Genomic DNA, 23,508 nt, shown 5'->3' on the forward strand with positions numbered 1-23,508 from the left:
TTGCATAAGGAGTAGACAACTACCACCATATGTATGTATGGATGAGTATATATATATTCTAGTATTAAGACCTGTAATGGCCATTCTGGACGAAAACAAATGAAACATGATGTAGAGTTAAACTAAGGATTAATAAAAGCATTGAAGGGTTTCAGTAGAACAGATCCCCCTCACTATCACTTTCGTAGATCCATGACTACAGTACAAGATCCATGCACGAGAAGCAGCGAAGTGCAGCAGAACACGATACCACGTGGTTGAAAATCGAGCTCCCTAAGCACATAGTCTTGTTTATATCTAAAAGTAAAATAAAAAGGAAATAGCACGAGTGGGGTTCGAACCCACGCGGACACTTGTCCATTGGAACTTAAGTCCAACGCCTTAACCACTCGGCCATCGTGCTGCTTGTGCTTAAGCCTCTGGAAATAATGTATCTGTTTATGGAGATGAAATCAGACATGCAGCCTAGAGGGAAATGCTTTAAAATTCTTTCATGTCTAATAAAGTGGTCAATTCTCAACCAATTAACAACTCATTTACGTATCTCACTTTCCAACCTCATGGCTCCACGTTTAGTCCCACTGCCTGGCACCTTGCGCTAGTGTCTCTTGCTATCGGCAAGGATGAAAATCGAGCTCTCTAATCACATACTCATGTTTATATGTCTAAAAATTAAATAGAAACGAAATAGCACGAGTGGGGTTCGAACCCACGCGGACACTTGTCCATTGGAACTTAAGTCCAACGCCTTAACCACTCGGCCATCGTGCTGCCTGTGGTTTACCTTCTGGAAATAATGTATCTGTTTATGGAGATCAAACCAGACATGCAGCCTAGAGGCTACTATAGCCTTGAGCCGACCAAAAGCCTTGGTAGACGGAAACTGAAGGAAGCCTGTCCTGTATATATATTTATATGCGTGTCTTTGTGTCTGTGTTTGTCCCCCCACCATCGCTGACACACACACACACACACACACACAACGACCTTCTCTCAGTTTCCGCCTATCAAATGCAGTCACGAATAAGTGGTCGGCTTGGGGCTAATGCACAAATTATTGAGACTGAGCCTGGGATTCTGTGGCCAGAAACAGAAATGTGTAAATGACATATTAATCAGATTATGAAGTCTCTAATTATTAACCACGTCATTAGACATGAAAGAATCTAAAACAATTAGCTCTTGACTGGATTTCATAAACAGATACATTATTTCTGGGACAGTGACCGTCAGCAGCAAGGTGGCTGAGGGGTTAAGGCGTTGGACTTAAGTTACAATGGTCAAGTGTCAGCCTAGGTTCGAACCCCACTCTGCTAATGTCTTTTTTTATATTTTACTTTCAGGCACAGGAATTGCTATGTGGTGAAGAAGCTTGATTTGCAACCACGTTGTTTCGTGTTCACTCCCACTGCGCGGCATCTTATGCAAGTATCTTCTATTATAGTCCTCGACCAGTCCAAATATTAGGGGATAGAGCTTTTGTAGTTGTTCCTACGTGGAAATACACCCCCTCATTTGTTATGCATATGTATATAAATATATATATATATATGTGTGTGTGTGTGTGGATATGGGTGTGTGTGTGTGTGTGTGCGTGCGTGTGTGTGTCTGTGTGTATGTGTATATATGTATGCGTGTATGTATATATGTATGTATGTATGTATGTATGTAAGTATGTATGTATGGGAAAAGTGTGGAGTGGAGTGAAAGCATGTAAGAGGAGAGGATAACACACGTAAGACTCAAAACGGACCCAAGGAAGAATGCATCGCGACGGTGAATGACAATGACCTTTTTGCGTGCACAGTCTGTGACAGGCCATGCCTGGCTTTGGCTGAGCTCAAAGCTCATCTGCAAACCCATGGAAAACGAGCCTCCACCAACTATTCTGTCTCTATGTCCGTGTAGACCTTTGAATGCAGTGGCTGCCAGAGGTTTTGCAAATCCAACGGAAGCATCAAAAGACATTTTAAGATCCACAAAGATCAGAATTTATCTGCAGCTCTTGGTGGTCCACGTCGGATGTGCAGTCTGTGTGGATGTCTTTTCAGAACATTGTCTGGTTAAAAAACCCACATCAGATGCCGTGATGGTGCTAAGGCGTAGGTACAGGATGTGGTCAAACGTTGCATAAGGAGTAGACAACTACCACCATATGTATGTATGGATGAGTATATATATATTCTAGTATTAAGACCTGTAATGGCCATTCTGGACGAAAACAAATGAAACATGATGTAGAGTTAAACTAAGGATTAATAAAAGCATTGAAGGGTTTCAGTAGAACAGATCCCCCTCACTATCACTTTCGTAGATCCATGACTACAGTACAAGATCCATGCACGAGAAGCAGCGAAGTGCAGCAGAACACGATACCACGTGGTTGAAAATCGAGCTCCCTAAGCACATAGTCTTGTTTATATCTAAAAGTAAAATAAAAAGGAAATAGCACGAGTGGGGTTCGAACCCACGCGGACACTTGTCCATTGGAACTTAAGTCCAACGCCTTAACCACTCGGCCATCGTGCTGCTTGTGCTTAAGCCTCTGGAAATAATGTATCTGTTTATGGAGATGAAATCAGACATGCAGCCTAGAGGGAAATGCTTTAAAATTCTTTCATGTCTAATAAAGTGGTCAATTCTCAACCAATTAACAACTCATTTACGTATCTCACTTTCCAACCTCATGGCTCCACGTTTAGTCCCACTGCCTGGCACCTTGCGCTAGTGTCTCTTGCTATCGGCAAGGATGAAAATCGAGCTCTCTAATCACATACTCATGTTTATATGTCTAAAAATTAAATAGAAACGAAATAGCACGAGTGGGGTTCGAACCCACGCGGACACTTGTCCATTGGAACTTAAGTCCAACGCCTTAACCACTCGGCCATCGTGCTGCCTGTGGTTTACCTTCTGGAAATAATGTATCTGTTTATGGAGATCAAACCAGACATGCAGCCTAGAGGCTACTATAGCCTTGAGCCGACCAAAAGCCTTGGTAGACGGAAACTGAAGGAAGCCTGTCCTGTATATATATTTATATGCGTGTCTTTGTGTCTGTGTTTGTCCCCCCACCATCGCTGACACACACACACACACACACACACAACGACCTTCTCTCAGTTTCCGCCTATCAAATGCAGTCACGAATAAGTGGTCGGCTTGGGGCTAATGCACAAATTATTGAGACTGAGCCTGGGATTCTGTGGCCAGAAACAGAAATGTGTAAATGACATATTAATCAGATTATGAAGTCTCTAATTATTAACCACGTCATTAGACATGAAAGAATCTAAAACAATTAGCTCTTGACTGGATTTCATAAACAGATACATTATTTCTGGGACAGTGACCGTCAGCAGCAAGGTGGCTGAGGGGTTAAGGCGTTGGACTTAAGTTACAATGGTCAAGTGTCAGCCTAGGTTCGAACCCCACTCTGCTAATGTCTTTTTTTATATTTTACTTTCAGGCACAGGAATTGCTATGTGGTGAAGAAGCTTGATTTGCAACCACGTTGTTTCGTGTTCACTCCCACTGCGCGGCATCTTATGCAAGTATCTTCTATTATAGTCCTCGACCAGTCCAAATATTAGGGGATAGAGATTTTGTAGTTGTTCCTACGTGGAAATACACCCCCTCATTTGTTATGCATATGTATACAAATATATATATATATGTGTGTGTGTGTGTGGATATGGGTGTGTGTGTGTGTGTGTGCGTGCGTGTGTGTGTCTGTGTGTATGTGTATATATGTATGCGTGTATGTATATATGTATGTATGTATGTATGTATGTAAGTATGTATGTATGGGAAAAGTGTGGAGTGGAGTGAAAGCATGTAAGAGGAGAGGATAACACACGTAAGACTCAAAACGGACCCAAGGAAGAATGCATCGCGACGGTGAATGACAATGACCTTTTTGCGTGCACAGTCTGTGACAGGCCATGCCTGGCTTTGGCTGAGCTCAAAGCTCATCTGCAAACCCATGGAAAACGAGCCTCCACCAACTATTCTGTCTCTATGTCCGTGTAGACCTTTGAATGCAGTGTCTGCCAGAAGTTTTGCAAATCCAACGGAAGCATCAAAAGACATTTTAAGATCCACAAAGATCAGAATTTATCTGCAGCTCTTGGTGGTCCACGTCGGATGTGCAGTCTGTGTGGATGTCTTTTCAGAACATTGTCTGGTTAAAAAACCCACATCAGATGCCGTGATGGTGCTAAGGCGTAGGTACAGGATGTGGTCAAACGTTGCATAAGGAGTAGACAACTACCACCATATCTATGTATGGATGAGTATATATATATTCTAGTATTAAGACCTGTAATGGCCATTCTGGACGAAAACAAATGAAACATGATGTAGAGTTAAACTAAGGATTAATAAAAGCATTGAAGGGTTTCAGTAGAACAGATCCCCCTCACTATCACTTTCGTAGATCCATGACTACAGTACAAGATCCATGCACGAGAAGCAGCGAAGTGCAGCAGAAAACGATACCACGTGGTTGAAAATCGAGCTCCCTAAGCACATAGTCTTGTTTATATCTAAAAGTAAAATAAAAAGGAAATAGCACGAGTGGGGTTCGAACCCACGCGGACACTTGTCCATTGGAACTTAAGTCCAACGCCTTAACCACTCGGCCATCGTGCTGCTTGTGCTTAAGTCTCTGGAAATAATGTATCTGTTTATGGAGATGAAATCAGACATGCAGCCTAGAGGGAAATGCTTTAAAATTCTTTCATGTCTAATAAAGTGGTCAATTCTCAACCAATTAACAACTCATTTACGTATCTCACTTTCCAACCTCATGGCTCCACGTTTAGTCCCACTGCCTGGCACCTTGCGCTAGTGTCTCTTGCTATCGGCAAGGATGAAAATCGAGCTCTCTAATCACATACTCATGTTTATATGTCTAAAAATTAAATAAAAACGAAATAGCACGAGTGGGGTTCGAACCCACGCAGACACTTGTCCATTGGAACTTAAGTCCAACGCCTTAACCACTCGGCCATCGTGCTGCTTGTGGTTTACCTTCTGGAAATAATGTATCTGTTTATGGAGATCAAACCAGACATGCAGCCTAGAGGCTACTATAGCCTTGAGCCGACCAAAAGCCTTGGTAGACGGAAACTGAAGGAAGCCTGTCCTGTATATATATCTATATGCGTGTCTTTGTGTCTGTGTTTGTCCCCCCACCATCGCTGACACACACAGACACACACACACACAACGACCTTCTCTCAGTTTCCGCCTATCAAATGCAGTCACGAATAAGTGGTCGGCTTGGGGCTAATGCACAAATTATTGAGACTGAGCCTGGGATTCTGTGGCCAGAAACAGAAATGTGTAAATGACATATTAATCAGATTATGAAGTCTCTAATTATTAACCACGTCATTAGACATGAAAGAATCTAAAACAATTAGCTCTTGACTGGATTTCATAAACAGATACATTATTTCTGGGACAGTGACCGTCAGCAGCAAGGTGGCTGAGGGGTTAAGGCGTTGGACTTAAGTTACAATGGTCAAGTGTCAGCCTAGGTTCGAACCCCACTCTGCTAATGTCTTTTTTTATATTTTACTTTCAGGCACAGGAATTGCTATGTGGTGAAGAAGCTTGATTTGCAACCACGTTGTTTCGTGTTCACTCCCACTGCGCGGCATCTTATGCAAGTATCTTCTATTATAGTCCTCGACCAGTCCAAATATTAGGGGATAGAGCTTTTGTAGTTGTTCCTACGTGGAAATACACCCCCTCATTTGTTATGCATATGTATACAAATATATATATATATGTGTGTGTGTGTGTGGATGTGGGTGTGTGTGTGTGTGTGCGTGCGTGTGTGTGTCTGTGTGTATGTGTATATATGTATGCGTGTATGTATATATGTATGTATGTATGTAAGTATGTATGTATGGGAAAAGTGTGGAGTGGAGTGAAAGCATGTAAGAGGAGAGGATAACACACGTAAGACTCAAAACGGACCCAAGGAAGAATGCATCGCGACGGTGAATGACAATGACCTTTTTGCGTGCACAGTCTGTGACAGGCCATGCCTGGCTTTGGCTGAGCTCAAAGCTCATCTGCAAACCCATGGAAAACGAGCCTCCACCAACTATTCTGTCTCTATGTCCGTGTAGACCTTTGAATGCAGTGTCTGCCAGAAGTTTTGCAAATCCAACGGAAGCATCAAAAGACATTTTAAGATCCACAAAGATCAGAATTTATCTGCAGCTCTTGGTGGTCCACGTCGGATGTGCAGTCTGTGTGGATGTCTTTTCAGAACATTGTCTGGTTAAAAAACCCACATCAGATGCCGTGATGGTGCTAAGGCGTAGGTACAGGATGTGGTCAAACGTTGCATAAGGAGTAGACAACTACCACCATATCTATGTATGGATGAGTATATATATATTCTAGTATTAAGACCTGTAATGGCCATTCTGGACGAAAACAAATGAAACATGATGTAGAGTTAAACTAAGGATTAATAAAAGCATTGAAGGGTTTCAGTAGAACAGATCCCCCTCACTATCACTTTCGTAGATCCATGACTACAGTACAAGATCCATGCACGAGAAGCAGCGAAGTGCAGCAGAACACGATACCACGTGGTTGAAAATCGAGCTCCCTAAGCACATAGTCTTGTTTATATCTAAAAGTAAAATAAAAAGGAAATAGCACGAGTGGGGTTCGAACCCACGCGGACACTTGTCCATTGGAACTTAAGTCCAACGCCTTAACCACTCGGCCATCGTGCTGCTTGTGCTTAAGCCTCTGGAAATAATGTATCTGTTTATGGAGATGAAATCAGACATGCAGCCTAGAGGGAAATGCTTTAAAATTCTTTCATGTCTAATAAAGTGGTCAATTCTCAACCAATTAACAACTCATTTACGTATCTCACTTTCCAACCTCATGGCTCCACGTTTAGTCTCACTGCCTGGCACCTTGCGCTAGTGTCTCTTGCTATCGGCAAGGATGAAAATCGAGCTCTCTAATTTACATACTCATGTTTATATGTCTAAAAATTAAATAAAAACGAAATAGCACGAGTGGGGTTCGAACCCACGCGGACACTTGTCCATTGGAACTTAAGTCCAACGCCTTAACCACTCGGCCATCGTGCTGCTTGTGGTTTACCTTCTGGAAATAATGTATCTGTTTATGGAGATCAAACCAGACATGCAGCCTAGAGGCTACTATAGCCTTGAGCCGACCAAAAGCCTTGGTAGACGGAAACTGAAGGAAGCCCGTCCTGTATATATATTTATATGCGTGTCTTTGTGTCTGTGTTTGTCCCCCCACCATCGCTGACACACACACACACACACACACAACGACCTTCTCTCAGTTTCCGCCTATCAAATCCAGTCACGAATAAGTGGTCGGCTTGGGGCTAATGCACAAATTATTGAGACTGAGCCTGGAATTCTGTGGCCAGAAACAGAAATATGTAAATGACATGTTAATCAGATTATGAAGTCTCTAATTATTAACCACGTCATTAGACATGAAAGATTCTAAAACAATTAGCGCTTGACTGGATATCATGAACAGATACATTCTTTCTGGGTTCGAAGACTCCAGCAGAACGATGTCCGAGTAGTTACGGCGTTCGACTTAATTTCCAATGGACAAGTGTCCGCATGGGTTCGAACCCCACTCGTGTTAGTAATCTTTTATGTATTAGGCACAGCGATGGCTATGTGCTGAAGAAGCTTGATTTGCAACCACGTTGTTTCGTGTTCGGTCCCACTGCGCGATATCTTTTGCAAATATTAGTGGGGTGGGGCTTTTCTATTTTCTGTCTGTCTCCCTATTAGTCCTCCCGTCTGTCTTACCTGCTTGTTCTGTGTTTGTGTGTGTATATATATATGTGTGTGTACATATATGTTGTTTTATTCTTTTAGCGTTTTACTTGTTTCAGTCATTTGACTGCTGTCATACTGGAGCACCGCCTTAAAAGGGATTAGTCGAAGAAATTATAAGCCTAGCACTTATTCCATCATTCTCTTTCGCCAAACACACCATAATCGGTTGTCAAGCGACGATGGGGAGGAACAAGAACAGATATACATAAATATATACCTATATATATACCATGGCATTTCGTCCGACTCGACATTCTGAGTTCAAATTTCGCCGAGGTCGACACTGCCTTTTATCATTTCGGCGTCCATAAAATGAATACCAGTTGAGTACCGGGGTCGATGTGATCGACTAAATCCCTCCACCGCAATGTCTGGCTTTGTTTCACAATTTGAAGCCAATAATAAGCTCTCCAGCGGTACTCAGCCACTCTCAAACCACTCGGATCTGGGTTCAGTCCTATTCCGTGGTAACTTCGGCAAATGTCTTCTACTAAAGCCTCAGTCCGAACAAAGCCTTCGTAGACGGAAACTTAAAGAAGCCTGTCGTGTATATATATATATATATATATATATGTGTGTGTGTGTGCGTGTGTATGTGTGTGTGAGTCATTGTGTCTGTTTTTGGCAGAAGCAGCGGAGTGCAGCTGAGCCCGACACCACGCGGATGAAAATCGAGCTCGCTAATCACATAGTCATGTGTATGTCTAGAAATAAAATAAAATCGAAATAGCACGAGTGGGGTTCGAACCCACGCGGACACTTGTCCATTGGAACTTAAGTCCAACGCCTTAACCACTCAGCCATCGTGCTGCTTGTCGTTTATCTTCTGGGAATAATGTATCTGTTTATGGAGATCAAACCAGACATGCAGCCTAGAAGCTACTATAGCCTTGAGCCGACCAAAAGCCTTGGTAGATGGAAACTGAAGGAAGCCCGTCGTGTATATATATTTATATGCGTGTCTCTGTGTCTGTGTTTGTCCCCCCCACCATCGCTGACACACACACACACACACACACAACGACCTTCTCTCAGTTTCCGCCTATCAAATGCAGTCACGAATAAGTGGTCGGCTTGGGGCTAATGCACAAATTATTGAGACTGAGCCTGGGATTCTGTCGCCAGGGGTTAAGACGTAGGACTTAAGTTCCAATGGACAAGTGTCCGCGTGGGTTCGAACCCCACTCGTGCTATTTTTTATATTTTACTTTCAGGCACAGGGATGGCTATGTGGTGAAGAAGCTTGATTTGCAACCACGATGTTTCGTGTTCACTCCCACTGCGCGGCATCTTATGCAAGTATCTTCTATTATAGTCCTCGACCAGTGCAAATATTAGGGGATAGTGCTTTTGTAGTTGTTCCTCCGTGGAAATACACCCCCTCTTTTGTTATGCATATGCATACATATATATATGTGTGGGGGGTGCGTGTGTGTGTCTGTGTGTGTGTGTATGTGTATATATGTATGCATGTATGTATATATGTATGTATGTATGTATGTATGTATGTATGTAACTATGTATGTATGGGAAAAGTGTGGAGTGGAGTGAAAGGATGTAAGAGGAGAGGATAACACACGTAAGACTCAAAACGGACTCAAGGAAGAATGCATCGCGACGGTGAATGACAATGACCTCTTTGCGTGCACAGTCTGTGACAGGCCATGCCTGGCTTTGGCTGAGCTCAAAGCTCATCTGCAAACCCATGGAAAACGAGCCTCCACCAACTATTCTGTCTCTATGTCCGTGTAGACCTTTGAATGCAGTGTCTGCCAGAAGTTTTGCAAATCCAACGGAAGCATCAAAAGACATTTTAAGATCCACAAAGATCAGAATTTATCTGCAGCTCTTGGTGGTCCACGTCGGATCTGCAGTCTGTGTGGATGTCTTTTCAGAACATTGTCTGGTTAAAAAACCCACATCAGATGCCGTGATGGTGCTAAGGCGTAGGTACAGGATGTGGTCAAACGTTGCATAAGGAGTAGACAACTACCACCATATCTATGTATGGATGAGTATATATATATTCTAGTATTAAGACCTGTAATGGCCATTCTGGAAGAAAACAAATGAAACATGATGTAGAGTTAAACTAAGGATTAATAAAAGCATTGAAGGGTTTCAGTAGAACAGATCCCCCTCACTATCACTTTCGTAGATCAGGACTACAGTACAAGATCCATGCACAAGAAGCAGCGAACTGCAGCAGAACACGATACCAGGTGGTTGAAAATCGAGCTCCCTAAGCACATAGTCTTGTTTATATCTAAAAGTAAATTAAAAAGGAAATAGCACAAGTGGGGTTCGAACCCATGCGGACACTTGTCCGTTGGAACTTAAGTCCAACGCCTTAACCACTCGGCTATCGTGCTGCTTGTGGTTTACCTTCTGGAAATAATGTATCTGTTTTTGGAGATCAAACCAGACATGCAGCCTAGAGGCTACTATAGCCTTGAGCCGACCAAAAGCCTTGGTAGACGGAAACTGAAGGAAGCCCGTCCTGTATATATATTTATATGCGTGTCTTTGTGTCTGTGTTTGTCCCCCCACCATCGCTGACATACACACACACACACACACACACACACAACGACCTTCTCTCAGTTTCCGCCTATCAAATACAGTCACGAATAAGTGGTCGGCTTGGGGCTAATACACAAATTATTGAGACTGAGCCTGGGATTCTGTGGCCAGAAACAGAAATATGTAAATGACATGTTAATCAGATTATGAAGTCTCTAATTATTAACCACGTCATTAGACATGAAAGATTCTAAAACAATTAGCGCTTGACTGGATATCATGAACAGGTACATTATTTCTGGGTTCGAAGACTCCAGCAGAACGATGGCCGAGTAGTTACGGCGTTCGACTTAATTTCCAATGGACAAGTGTCCGCGTGGGTTCGAACCCAAATCGTGATAGTAATCTTTCATGTATTAGGCACAGTCTGTGACAGGCCATGCCTGGCTTTGGCTGAGCTCAAAGCTCATCTGCAAACCCATGGAAAACGAGCCTCCACCAACTATTCTGTCTCTATGTCCGTGTAGACCTTTGAATGCAGTGTCTGCCAGAAGTTTTGCAAATCCAACGGAAGCATCAAAAGACATTTTAAGATCCACAAAGATCAGAATTTATCTGCAGCTCTTGGTGGTCCACGTCGGATGTGCAGTCTGTGTGGATGTCTTTTCAGAACATTGTCTGGTTAAAAAACCCACATCAGATGCCGTGATGGTGCTAAGGCGTAGGTACAGGATGTGGTCAAACGTTGCATAAGGAGTAGACAACTACCACCATATCTATGTATGGATGAGTATATATATATTCTAGTATTAAGACCTGTAATGGCCATTCTGGACGAAAACAAATGAAACATGATGTAGAGTTAAACTAAGGATTAATAAAAGCATTGAAGGGTTTCAGTGGAACAGATCCCCCTCACTATCACTTTCGTAGATCCATGACTACAGTACAAGATCCATGCACGAGAAGCAGCGAAGTGCAGCAGAACACGATACCACGTGGTTGAAAATCGAGCTCCCTAAGCACATAGTCTTGTTTATATCTAAAAGTAAAATAAAAAGGAAATAGCACGAGTGGGGTTCGAACCCACGCGGACACTTGTCCATTGGAACTTAAGTCCAACGCCTTAACCACTCGGCCATCGTGCTGCTTGTGCTTAAGCCTCTGGAAATAATGTATCTGTTTATGGAGATGAAATCAGACATGCAGCCTAGAGGGAAATGCTTTAAAATTCTTTCATGTCTAATAAAGTGGTCAATTCTCAACCAATTAACAACTCATTTACGTATCTCACTTTCCAACCTCATGGCTCCACGTTTAGTCTCACTGCCTGGCACCTTGCGCTAGTGTCTCTTGCTATCGGCAAGGATGAAAATCGAGCTCTCTAATTTACATACTCATGTTTATATGTCTAAAAATTAAATAAAAACGAAATAGCACGAGTGGGGTTCGAACCCACGCGGACACTTGTCCATTGGAACTTAAGTCCAACGCCTTAACCACTCGGCCATCGTGCTGCTTGTGGTTTACCTTCTGGAAATAATGTATCTGTTTATGGAGATCAAACCAGACATGCAGCCTAGAGGCTACTATAGCCTTGAGCCGACCAAAAGCCTTGGTAGACGGAAACTGAAGGAAGCCCGTCCTGTATATATATTTATATGCGTGTCTTTGTGTCTGTGTTTGTCCCCCCACCATCGCTGACACACACACACACACACACACAACGACCTTCTCTCAGTTTCCGCCTATCAAATGCAGTCACGAATAAGTGGTCGGCTTGGGGCTAATGCACAAATTATTGAGACTGAGCCTGGGATTCTGTGGCCAGAAACAGAAATGTGTAAATGACATGTTAATCAGATTATGAAGTCTCTAATTATTAACCACGTCATTAGACATGAAAGAATCTAAAACAATTAGCTCTTGACTGGATTTCATAAACAGATACATTATTTCTGGGACAGTGACCGTCAGCAGCAAGGTGACTGAGGGGTTAAGGCGTTGGACTTAAGTTACAATGGTCAAGTGTCAGCCTAGGTTCGAACCCCACTCTGCTAATGTCGTTTTTTATATTTTACTTTCAGGCACAGGAATTGCTATGTTGTGAAGAAGCTTGATTTGCAACCACGTTGTTTCGTGTTCGGTCCCACTGCGCGATATCTTTTGCAAATATTAGTGGGGTGGGGCTTTTCTATTTTCTGTCTGTCTCCCTATTAGTCCTCCCGTCTGTCTTACCTGCTTGTTCTGTGTTTGTGTGTGTATATATATATGTGTGTGTACATATATGTTGTTTTATTCTTTTAGCGTTTTACTTGTTTCAGTCATTTGACTGCTGTCATACTGGAGCACCGCCTTAAAAGGGATTAGTCGAAGAAATTATAAGCCTAGCACTTATTCCATCATTCTCTTTCGCCAAACACACCATAATCGGTTGTCAAGCGACGATGGGGAGGAACAAGAACAGATATACATAAATATATACCTATATATATACCATGGCATTTCGTCCGACTCGACATTCTGAGTTCAAATTTCGCCGAGGTCGACACTGCCTTTTATCATTTCGGCGTCCATAAAATGAATACCAGTTGAGTACCGGGGTCGATGTGATCGACTAAATCCCTCCACCGCAATGTCTGGCTTTGTTTCACAATTTGAAGCCAATAATAAGCTCTCCAGGGGTACTCAGCCACTCTCAAACCACTCGGATCTGGGTTCAGTCCTATTCCGTGGTAACTTCGGCAAATGTCTTCTACTAAAGCCTCAGTCCGAACAAAGCCTTCGTAGACGGAAACTTAAAGAAGCCTGTCGTGTATATATATATATATATATATATATGTGTGTGTGTGTGCGTGTGTATGTGTGTGTGAGTCATTGTGTCTGTTTTTGGCAGAAGCAGCGGAGTGCAGCTGAGCCCGACACCACGCGGATGAAAATCGAGCTCGCTAATCACATAGTCATGTGTATGTCTAGAAATAAAATAAAATCGAAATAGCACGAGTGGGGTTCGAACCCACGCGGACACTTGTCCATTGGAACTTAAGTCCAACGCCTTAACCACTCGGCCATCGTGCTGCTTGTCGTTTATCTTCTGGGAATAATGTATCTGTTTATGGAGATCAAACCAGACATGCAGCCTAGAAGCTACTATAGCCTTGAGCCGACCAAAAGCCTTGGTAGATGGAAACTGAAGGAAGCCCGTCGTGTATATATATTTATATGCGTGTCTCTGTGTCTGTGTTTGTCCCCCCCACCATCGCTGACACACACACACACACACACACAACGACCTTCTCTCAGTTTCCGCCTATCAAATGCAGTCACGAATAAGTGGTCGGCTTGGGGCTAATGCACAAATTATTGAGACTGAGCCTGGGATTCTGTCGCCAGGGGTTAAGACGTAGGACTTAAGTTCCAATGGACAAGTGTCCGCGTGGGTTCGAACCCCACTCGTGCTATTTTTTATATTTTACTTTCAGGCACAGGGATGGCTATGTGGTGAAGAAGCTTGATTTGCAACCACGATGTTTCGTGTTCACTCCCACTGCGCGGCATCTTATGCAAGTATCTTCTATTATAGTCCTCGACCAGTGCAAATATTAGGGGATAGTGCTTTTGTAGTTGTTCCTCCGTGGAAATACACCCCCTCTTTTGTTATGCATATGCATACATATATATATGTGTGGGGGGTGCGTGTGTGTGTCTGTGTGTGTGTGTATGTGTATATATGTATGCATGTATGTATATATGTATGTATGTATGTATGTATGTATGTATGTAACTATGTATGTATGGGAAAAGTGTGGAGTGGAGTGAAAGGATGTAAGAGGAGAGGATAACACACGTAAGACTCAAAACGGACTCAAGGAAGAATGCATCGCGACGGTGAATGACAATGACCTCTTTGCGTGCACAGTCTGTGACAGGCCATGCCTGGCTTTGGCTGAGCTCAAAGCTCATCTGCAAACCCATGGAAAACGAGCCTCCACCAACTATTCTGTCTCTATGTCCGTGTAGACCTTTGAATGCAGTGTCTGCCAGAAGTTTTGCAAATCCAACGGAAGCATCAAAAGACATTTTAAGATCCACAAAGATCAGAATTTATCTGCAGCTCTTGGTGGTCCACGTCGGATCTGCAGTCTGTGTGGATGTCTTTTCAGAACATTGTCTGGTTAAAAAACCCACATCAGATGCCGTGATGGTGCTAAGGCGTAGGTACAGGATGTGGTCAAACGTTGCATAAGGAGTAGACAACTACCACCATATCTATGTATGGATGAGTATATATATATTCTAGTATTAAGACCTGTAATGGCCATTCTGGAAGAAAACAAATGAAACATGATGTAGAGTTAAACTAAGGATTAATAAAAGCATTGAAGGGTTTCAGTAGAACAGATCCCCCTCACTATCACTTTCGTAGATCAGGACTACAGTACAAGATCCATGCACAAGAAGCAGCGAACTGCAGCAGAACACGATACCAGGTGGTTGAAAATCGAGCTCCCTAAGCACATAGTCTTGTTTATATCTAAAAGTAAATTAAAAAGGAAATAGCACAAGTGGGGTTCGAACCCATGCGGACACTTGTCCGTTGGAACTTAAGTCCAACGCCTTAACCACTCGGCTATCGTGCTGCTTGTGGTTTACCTTCTGGAAATAATGTATCTGTTTTTGGAGATCAAACCAGACATGCAGCCTAGAGGCTACTATAGCCTTGAGCCGACCAAAAGCCTTGGTAGACGGAAACTGAAGGAAGCCCGTCCTGTATATATATTTATATGCGTGTCTTTGTGTCTGTGTTTGTCCCCCCACCATCGCTGACATACACACACACACACACACACACACACAACGACCTTCTCTCAGTTTCCGCCTATCAAATACAGTCACGAATAAGTGGTCGGCTTGGGGCTAATACACAAATTATTGAGACTGAGCCTGGGATTCTGTGGCCAGAAACAGAAATATGTAAATGACATGTTAATCAGATTATGAAGTCTCTAATTATTAACCACGTCATTAGACATGAAAGATTCTAAAACAATTAGCGCTTGACTGGATATCATGAACAGGTACATTATTTCTGGGTTCGAAGACTCCAGCAGAACGATGGCCGAGTAGTTACGGCGTTCGACTTAATTTCCAATGGACAAGTGTCCGCGTGGGTTCGAACCCAAATCGTGATAGTAATCTTTCATGTATTAGGCACAGTCTGTGACAGGCCATGCCTGGCTTTGGCTGAGCTCAAAGCTCATCTGCAAACCCATGGAAAACGAGCCTCCACCAACTATTCTGTCTCTATGTCCGTGTAGACCTTTGAATGCAGTGTCTGCCAGAAGTTTTGCAAATCCAACGGAAGCATCAAAAGACATTTTAAGATCCACAAAGATCAGAATTTATCTGCAGCTCTTGGTGGTCCACGTCGGATGTGCAGTCTGTGTGGATGTCTTTTCAGAACATTGTCTGGTTAAAAAACCCACATCAGATGCCGTGATGGTGCTAAGGCGTAGGTACAGGATGTGGTCAAACGTTGCATAAGGAGTAGACAACTACCACCATATCTATGTATGGATGAGTATATATATATTCTAGTATTAAGACCTGTAATGGCCATTCTGGACGAAAACAAATGAAACATGATGTAGAGTTAAACTAAGGATTAATAAAAGCATTGAAGGGTTTCAGTGGAACAGATCCCCCTCACTATCACTTTCGTAGATCCATGACTACAGTACAAGATCCATGCACGAGAAGCAGCGAAGTGCAGCAGAACACGATACCACGTGGTTGAAAATCGAGCTCCCTAAGCACATAGTCTTGTTTATATCTAAAAGTAAAATAAAAAGGAAATAGCACGAGTGGGGTTCGAACCCACGCGGACACTTGTCCATTGGAACTTAAGTCCAACGCCTTAACCACTCGGCCATCGTGCTGCTTGTGCTTAAGCCTCTGGAAATAATGTATCTGTTTATGGAGATGAAATCAGACATGCAGCCTAGAGGGAAATGCTTTAAAATTCTTTCATGTCTAATAAAGTGGTCAATTCTCAACCAATTAACAACTCATTTACGTATCTCACTTTCCAACCTCATGGCTCCACGTTTAGTCTCACTGCCTGGCACCTTGCGCTAGTGTCTCTTGCTATCGGCAAGGATGAAAATCGAGCTCTCTAATTTACATACTCATGTTTATATGTCTAAAAATTAAATAAAAACGAAATAGCACGAGTGGGGTTCGAACCCACGCGGACACTTGTCCATTGGAACTTAAGTCCAACGCCTTAACCACTCGGCCATCGTGCTGCTTGTGGTTTACCTTCTGGAAATAATGTATCTGTTTATGGAGATCAAACCAGACATGCAGCCTAGAGGCTACTATAGCCTTGAGCCGACCAAAAGCCTTGGTAGACGGAAACTGAAGGAAGCCCGTCCTGTATATATATTTATATGCGTGTCTTTGTGTCTGTGTTTGTCCCCCCACCATCGCTGACACACACACACACACACACACAACGACCTTCTCTCAGTTTCCGCCTATCAAATGCAGTCACGAATAAGTGGTCGGCTTGGGGCTAATGCACAAATTATTGAGACTGAGCCTGGGATTCTGTGGCCAGAAACAGAAATGTGTAAATGACATGTTAATCAGATTATGAAGTCTCTAATTATTAACCACGTCATTAGACATGAAAGAATCTAAAACAATTAGCTCTTGACTGGATTTCATAAACAGATACATTATTTCTGGGACAGTGACCGTCAGCAGCAAGGTGACTGAGGGGTTAAGGCGTTGGACTTAAGTTACAATGGTCAAGTGTCAGCCTAGGTTCGAACCCCACTCTGCTAATGTCGTTTTTTATATTTTACTTTCAGGCACAGGAATTGCTATGTTGTGAAGAAGCTTGATTTGCAACCACGTTGTTTCGTGTTCGGTCCCACTGCGCGATATCTTTTGCAAATATTAGTGGGGTGGGGCTTTTCTATTTTCTGTCTGTCTCCCTATTAGTCCTCCCGTCTGTCTTACCTGCTTGTTCTGTGTTTGTGTGTGTATATATATATGTGTGTGTACATATATGTTGTTTTATTCTTTTAGCGTTTTACTTGTTTCAGTCATTTGACTGCTGTCATACTGGAGCACCGCCTTAAAAGGGATTAGTCGAAGAAATTATAAGCCTAGCACTTATTCCATCGTTCTCTTTCGCCAAACACACCATAATCGGTTGTCAAGCGACGATGGGGAGGAACAAGAACAGATATACATAAATATATACCTATATATATACCATGGTTTTCGTCCGACTCGACATTCTGAGTTCAAATTTCGCCGAGGTCGACACTGCCTTTTATCATTTCGGCGTCCATAAAATGAATACCAGTTGAGTACCGGGGTCGATGTGATCGACTAAATCCCTCCACCGCAATGTCTGGCTTTGTTTCAAAATTTGAAGCCAATAATAAGCTCTCCAGGGGTACTCAGCCACTCTCAAACCACTCGGATCTGGGTTCAGTCCTATTCCGTGGTAACTTCGGCAAATGTCTTCTACTAAAGCCTCAAGCCGACCAAAGACTTGGTAGACGGAAACTTAAAGAAGCCTGTCGTGTATATATATATATATATATATATGTGTGTGTGCGTGTGTATGTGTGTGTGAGTCTTTGTGTCTGTTTTTGTCAGAAGCAGCAGAGTGTAACTGAACCCGACACCACGCGGATGAAAATCGAGCTCGCTAATCACATACTCATGTGTATGTCTAGAAATAAAATAAAAACGAAATAGCACGAGTGGGATTCGAACCCACGCGGACACTTGTCCATTGGAACTTAAGTCCAACGCCTTAACCACTCGGCCATCGTGCTGCTTGTGGTTTACCTTCTGGAAATAATGTATCTGTTTATGGAGATCAAACCAGACATGCAGCCTAGAGGCTACTATAGCCTTGAGCCGACCAAAAGCCTTGGTAGACGGAAACTGAAGGAAGCCCGTCCTGTATATATATTTATATGCGTGTCTTTGTGTCTGTGTTTGTCCCCCCACCATCGCTGACACACACACACACACACACACAACGACCTTCTCTCAGTTTCCGCCTATCAAATCCAGTCACGAATAAGTGGTCGGCTTGGGGCTAATGCACAAATTATTGAGACTGAGCCTGGGATTCTGTGGCCAGAAACAGAAATATGTAAATGACATGTTAATCAGATTATGAAGTCTCTAATTATTAACCACGTCATTAGACATGAAAGAATCTAAAACAATTAGCTCTTGACTGGATTTCATAAACAGATACGTTATTTCTGGGACATTGAACGTCAGCAGCACGATGGCCGAGGGGTTAAGGCGTTGGACTCAATTGACAAGTGTCCGTGTGGGTTCGAACCCCACTCGTGCTAATGTCTTTTTTTATATTTTACTTTCAGGCACAGGGATTGCTATGTGGTGAAGAAGCTTGATTTTCAACCACGTTGTTTTGTGTTCACTCCCCCTGCGCGGCATCTTATGCAAGTATCTTCTATTATAGTCCTCGACCAGTCAAAATATTAGTCAAAACGTTTATGTATTAGGCACAGCGATGGCTATGTGCTGAAGAAGCTTGATTTGTAACCACGTGCTGCTTGTGGTTTACCTTCTGGAAATAATGTATCTGTTTTTGGAGATCAAACCAGACATGCAGGGGTTAAGGTGTTGGACTCAAGTTCCAATGGACAAGTGACCGCGTTGGTTCGAACCCCACTCGTGCTAATGTCATTTTTTTATATTTTACTTTCAGGCACAGGGATGGCTATGTGGTGAAGAAGCTTGATTTTCAACCACGTTGTTTCGTGTTCACTCCCACTGCGCGGCATCTTATGCAAGTATCTTCTATTATAGTCCTCGACCAGTCCAAATATTAGGGGATAGAGCGTTTGTAGTTGTTCCTAGGTGGAAATACACACCCTCATTTGTTATGCATATGCATACATTTAAGTATATATATATGTGTGTGTGTGTGTGTTGTGTGTGCGTGCGTGTGTGTGTCTGTGTGTATGAGTATATATGTATGCATGTATGCATATATGTATGTATGTATGTATGTAAGTATGTATGTATGGGAAAAGTGTGGAGTGGAGTGAAAGCATGTAAGAGGAGAGGATAACACACGTAAGACTCAAAACAGACCCAAGGAAGAATGCATCGCGACGGTGAATGACAATGACCTTTTTGCGTGCACAGTCTGTGACAGGCCATGCTTGGCTTTGGCTGAGCTCAAAGCTCATCTGCAAACCCATGGAAAACGAGCCTCCACCAACTATTCTGTCTCTATGTCCGTGTAGACCTTTGAATGCAGTGTCTGCCAGAAGTTTTGCAAATCCAACGGAAGCATCAAAAGACATTTTAAGATCCACAAAGATCTGAATTTATCTGCAGCTCTTGGTGGTCCACGTCGGATGTGCAGTCTGTGTGGATGTCTTTTCAGAACATTGTCTGGTTAAAAAACCCACATCAGATGCCGTGATGGTGCTAAGGCGTAGGTACAGGATGTGGTCAAACGTTGCATAAGGAGTAGACAACTACCACCATATCTATGTATGGATGAGTATATATATATTCTAGTATTAAGACCTGTAATGGCCATTCTGGACGAAAACAAATGAAACATGATGTAGAGTTAAACTAAGGATTAATAAAAGCATTGAAGAGTTTCAGTAGAACAGATCCCCCTCACTATCACTTTCGTAGATCAGGACTACAGTACAAGATCCATGCACAAGAAGCAGCGAAGTGCAGCAGAAGACGATACCACGTGGTTGAAAATCGAGCTCCCTAAGCACATAGTCTTGTTTATATCTAAAAGTAAAATAAAAAGGAAATAGCACGAGTAGGGTTCGAACCCACGCGGACATTTGTCCATTGGAACTTAAGTCCAACGCCCTAACCACTCGGCCATCGTGCTGCTTATGGTTTACTTTCTGGAAATAATGTATCTGTTTATGGAGATCAAACCAGACATGCAGCCTAGAGGCTACTATAGCCTTGAGCCGACCAAAAGCCTTGGTAGACGGAAACTGAAGGAAACCCGTCCTGTATATATATTTATATGCGTGTCTTTGTGTCTGTGTTTGTCCCCCCCACCATCGCTGACACACACACACACACACACACAACGACCTTCTCTCAGTTTCCGCCTATCAAATCCAGTCACGAATAAGTGGTCGGCTTGGGGCTAATTCACAAATTATTGAGACTGAGCCTGGAATTCTGTGGCCAGAAACAGAAAAATGTAAATGACATGTTAATCAGATTATGAAGTCTCTAATTATTAACCACGTCATTAGACATGAAAGATTCTAAAACAATTAGCGCTTGACTGGATATCATGAACAGATACATTCTTTCTGGGTTCGAAGACTCCAGCAGAACGATGTCCGAGTAGTTACGGCGTTCGACTTAATTTCCAATGGACAAGTGTCCGCATGGGTTCGAACCCCACTCGTGTTAGTAATCTTTTATGTATTAGGCACAGCGATGGCTATGTGCTGAAGAAGCTTGATTTGCAACCACGTTGTTTCGTGTTCGGTCCCACTGCGCGATATCTTTTGCAAATATTAGTGGGGTGGGGCTTTTCTATTTTCTGTCTGTCTCCCTATTAGTCCTCCCGTCTGTCTTACCTGCTTGTTCTGTGTTTGTGTGTGTATATATATATGTGTGTGTACATATATGTTGTTTTATTCTTTTAGCGTTTTACTTGTTTCAGTCATTTGACTGCTGTCATACTGGAGCACCGCCTTAAAAGGGATTAGTCGAAGAAATTATAAGCCTAGCACTTATTCCATCGTTCTCTTTCGCCAAACACACCATAATCGGTTGTCAAGCGACGATGGGGAGGAACAAGAACAGATATACATAAATATATACCTATATATATACCATGGCATTTCGTCCGACTCGACATTCTGAGTTCAAATTTCGCCGAGGTGGTGTATTTCCACGTAGGAAGAACTACAAAGGCTCTATCCCTAATATTTGGACTGGTCGAGGACTATAATAGAAGATACTTGCATAAGATGCCGCGCAGTGGGAGTGAACACGAAACAACGTGGTTGAAAATCAAGCTTCTTCACCACATAGACATCCCTCTGCCTGAAAGTAAAATATTAAAAAATGACATTAGCACGAGTGGGGGCGGGGTGCGTGTGTGTGTCTGTGTGTATGTGTATATATGTATGCATGTATGTATATATGTATGTATGTATATATGTAAGTATGTATGTATGGGAAAAGTGTGGAGTGGAGTGAAACCATGTAAGAGGAGAGGATAACACACGTAAGACTCAAAACAGACCCAAGGAAGAATGCATCGCGACGGTGAATGACAATGACCTTTTTGCGTGCACAGTCTGTGACAGGCCATGCCTGGCTTTGGCTGAGCTCAAAGCTCATCTGCAAACCCATGGAAAACGAGCCTCCACCAACTATTCTGTCTCTATGTCCGTGTAGACCTTTCAATGCAGTGTCTGCCAGAAGTTTTGCAAATCCAACGGAAGCATCAAAAGACATTTTAAGATCCACAAAGATCAGAATTTATCTGCAGCTCTTGGTGGTCCACGTCGGATATGCAGTCTGTGTGGATGTCTTTTCAGAACATTGTCTGGTTAAAAACCCCACATCAGATGCCATGATGGTGCTAAGGCGTAGGTACAGGATGTGGTCAAACGTTGCATAAGGAGTAGACAACTACCACCATATCTATGTATGGATGAGTATATATATATTCTAGTATTAAGACTTGTAATGGCCATTCTGGACGAAAACAAATGAAACATGATGTAGAGTTAAACTAAGGATTAATAAGAGCATTGAAGGGTTTCAGTAGAACAGATCCCCCTCACTATCACTTTCGTAGATCCATGATTACAGTACAAGATCCATGCACGAGAAGCAGCGAAGTGCAGCAGAACACGATACCACGTGGTTGAAAATCGAGCTCCCTAAGCACATAGTCTTGTTTATATCTAAAAGTAAAATAAAAAGGAAATAGCACGAGTGGGGTTCGAACCCACGCGGACATCTGTCCATTGGAACTTAAGTCCAACGCCTTAACCACTCGGCCATCGGGCTGCTTGTGGTTTATCGTCTGGAAATAATGTATCTGTTTAAGGAGATCAAACCAGACATGCAGCCTAGAGGCTACTATAGCCTTGAGCCGACCAAAAGCCTTGGTAGACGGAAACTGAAGGAAGCCCGTCCTGTATATATATTTATATGCGTGTCTTTGTGTCTGTGTTTGTCCCCCCACCATCGCTGACACACACACACACACACACACACACACACAACAACCTTCTCTCAGTCTCCACCTATCAAATCCTGTCACGAATAAGTGGTCGGCTTGGGGCTAATGCACAAATTATTGAGACTGAGCCTGGGATTCTGTGGCCAGAAACAGAAATATGTAAATGACATGTTAATCAGACTATGAAGTCTCTAATTATTAACCACGTCATTAGACATGAAAGAATCTAAAACAATTAGCTCTTGACTGGATTTCATAAACAGATACATTATTTCTGGGACAGTGAACGTCATCAGCACGATGGCCGAGGGGTTAAGGCGTTGGACTCAAGTTCCAATGGACAAGTGTACGCGTGGGTTCGAACCATACTCGTGCTAACGCCTTTTTTTATATTTTACTTTCAGGCACAGGGATTGCTATGTGGTGAACAAGCTTGATTTTCAACCACGTTGTTTCGTGTTCACTCCCACAGCGCGGCATCTTATGCAAGTATCTTCTATTACAGTCCTCGACCAGTCCAAATATTAGGGACAGAGCTTTTGTAGTTGTTCCTACGTGGAAATACACCACCTCATTTGTTATGCATATGCATACATATATATATATATATGGGGGGGGGGGGTGCGTGTGTGTGTCTGTGTGTATGTGTATATATGTATGCATGTATGTATATATGTATGTATGTATATATGTAAGTATGTATGTATGGGAAAAGTGTGGAGTGGAGTGAAACCATGTAAGAGGAGAGGATAACACACGTAAGACTCAAAACAGACCCAAGGAAGAATGCATCGCGACGGTGAACGACAATGACCTTTTTGCGTG

The 23,508-nt window shown here is 42.8% G+C and overlaps 20 non-coding genes across 20 annotated transcripts; 1 reads left to right on the forward strand and 19 right to left on the reverse strand.

Moving 5' to 3' along the window:
• Positions 1-320: 320 nt before the first annotated feature.
• On the reverse strand, positions 321-403 carry Trnal-uaa (transfer RNA leucine (anticodon UAA)). Its single transcript has one exon. It is a non-coding gene; the product is annotated as a tRNA-Leu (tRNA).
• A 285-nt stretch (positions 404-688) lies between these two features.
• Positions 689-771, reverse strand: Trnal-uaa (transfer RNA leucine (anticodon UAA)). Its single transcript has one exon. It is a non-coding gene; the product is annotated as a tRNA-Leu (tRNA).
• A 1,675-nt stretch (positions 772-2,446) lies between these two features.
• Positions 2,447-2,529, reverse strand: Trnal-uaa (transfer RNA leucine (anticodon UAA)). Its single transcript has one exon. It is a non-coding gene; the product is annotated as a tRNA-Leu (tRNA).
• A 285-nt stretch (positions 2,530-2,814) lies between these two features.
• Positions 2,815-2,897, reverse strand: Trnal-uaa (transfer RNA leucine (anticodon UAA)). The gene has a single exon. It is a non-coding gene; the product is annotated as a tRNA-Leu (tRNA).
• Positions 2,898-4,570: 1,673 nt separating this feature from the next.
• Trnal-uaa (transfer RNA leucine (anticodon UAA)) lies at positions 4,571-4,653 on the reverse strand. The gene has a single exon. It is a non-coding gene; the product is annotated as a tRNA-Leu (tRNA).
• Positions 4,654-4,938: 285 nt separating this feature from the next.
• Positions 4,939-5,021, reverse strand: Trnal-uaa (transfer RNA leucine (anticodon UAA)). Its single transcript has one exon. It is a non-coding gene; the product is annotated as a tRNA-Leu (tRNA).
• A 1,663-nt stretch (positions 5,022-6,684) lies between these two features.
• Trnal-uaa (transfer RNA leucine (anticodon UAA)) lies at positions 6,685-6,767 on the reverse strand. Its single transcript has one exon. It is a non-coding gene; the product is annotated as a tRNA-Leu (tRNA).
• Positions 6,768-7,053: 286 nt separating this feature from the next.
• Positions 7,054-7,136, reverse strand: Trnal-uaa (transfer RNA leucine (anticodon UAA)). The gene has a single exon. It is a non-coding gene; the product is annotated as a tRNA-Leu (tRNA).
• A 1,471-nt stretch (positions 7,137-8,607) lies between these two features.
• Positions 8,608-8,690, reverse strand: Trnal-uaa (transfer RNA leucine (anticodon UAA)). The gene has a single exon. It is a non-coding gene; the product is annotated as a tRNA-Leu (tRNA).
• Positions 8,691-10,169: 1,479 nt separating this feature from the next.
• On the reverse strand, positions 10,170-10,252 carry Trnal-uaa (transfer RNA leucine (anticodon UAA)). The gene has a single exon. It is a non-coding gene; the product is annotated as a tRNA-Leu (tRNA).
• Positions 10,253-11,468: 1,216 nt separating this feature from the next.
• Trnal-uaa (transfer RNA leucine (anticodon UAA)) lies at positions 11,469-11,551 on the reverse strand. Its single transcript has one exon. It is a non-coding gene; the product is annotated as a tRNA-Leu (tRNA).
• A 286-nt stretch (positions 11,552-11,837) lies between these two features.
• Trnal-uaa (transfer RNA leucine (anticodon UAA)) lies at positions 11,838-11,920 on the reverse strand. Its single transcript has one exon. It is a non-coding gene; the product is annotated as a tRNA-Leu (tRNA).
• Positions 11,921-13,398: 1,478 nt separating this feature from the next.
• Positions 13,399-13,481, reverse strand: Trnal-uaa (transfer RNA leucine (anticodon UAA)). The gene has a single exon. It is a non-coding gene; the product is annotated as a tRNA-Leu (tRNA).
• Positions 13,482-14,960: 1,479 nt separating this feature from the next.
• On the reverse strand, positions 14,961-15,043 carry Trnal-uaa (transfer RNA leucine (anticodon UAA)). Its single transcript has one exon. It is a non-coding gene; the product is annotated as a tRNA-Leu (tRNA).
• A 1,216-nt stretch (positions 15,044-16,259) lies between these two features.
• Positions 16,260-16,342, reverse strand: Trnal-uaa (transfer RNA leucine (anticodon UAA)). Its single transcript has one exon. It is a non-coding gene; the product is annotated as a tRNA-Leu (tRNA).
• Positions 16,343-16,628: 286 nt separating this feature from the next.
• Trnal-uaa (transfer RNA leucine (anticodon UAA)) lies at positions 16,629-16,711 on the reverse strand. Its single transcript has one exon. It is a non-coding gene; the product is annotated as a tRNA-Leu (tRNA).
• A 1,471-nt stretch (positions 16,712-18,182) lies between these two features.
• On the reverse strand, positions 18,183-18,265 carry Trnal-uaa (transfer RNA leucine (anticodon UAA)). The gene has a single exon. It is a non-coding gene; the product is annotated as a tRNA-Leu (tRNA).
• Positions 18,266-20,260: 1,995 nt separating this feature from the next.
• Positions 20,261-20,343, reverse strand: Trnal-uaa (transfer RNA leucine (anticodon UAA)). The gene has a single exon. It is a non-coding gene; the product is annotated as a tRNA-Leu (tRNA).
• A 2,082-nt stretch (positions 20,344-22,425) lies between these two features.
• On the reverse strand, positions 22,426-22,508 carry Trnal-uaa (transfer RNA leucine (anticodon UAA)). Its single transcript has one exon. It is a non-coding gene; the product is annotated as a tRNA-Leu (tRNA).
• A 469-nt stretch (positions 22,509-22,977) lies between these two features.
• On the forward strand, positions 22,978-23,060 carry Trnal-caa (transfer RNA leucine (anticodon CAA)). Its single transcript has one exon. It is a non-coding gene; the product is annotated as a tRNA-Leu (tRNA).
• The last annotated feature ends 448 nt before the right edge of the window (positions 23,061-23,508 follow it).

This window comes from Octopus bimaculoides, chromosome 4, assembly GCF_046866305.1.
Source record: "Octopus bimaculoides isolate indiv1 chromosome 4, ASM4686630v1, whole genome shotgun sequence".
Classification (NCBI taxonomy): domain Eukaryota; kingdom Metazoa; phylum Mollusca; class Cephalopoda; order Octopoda; family Octopodidae; genus Octopus; species Octopus bimaculoides.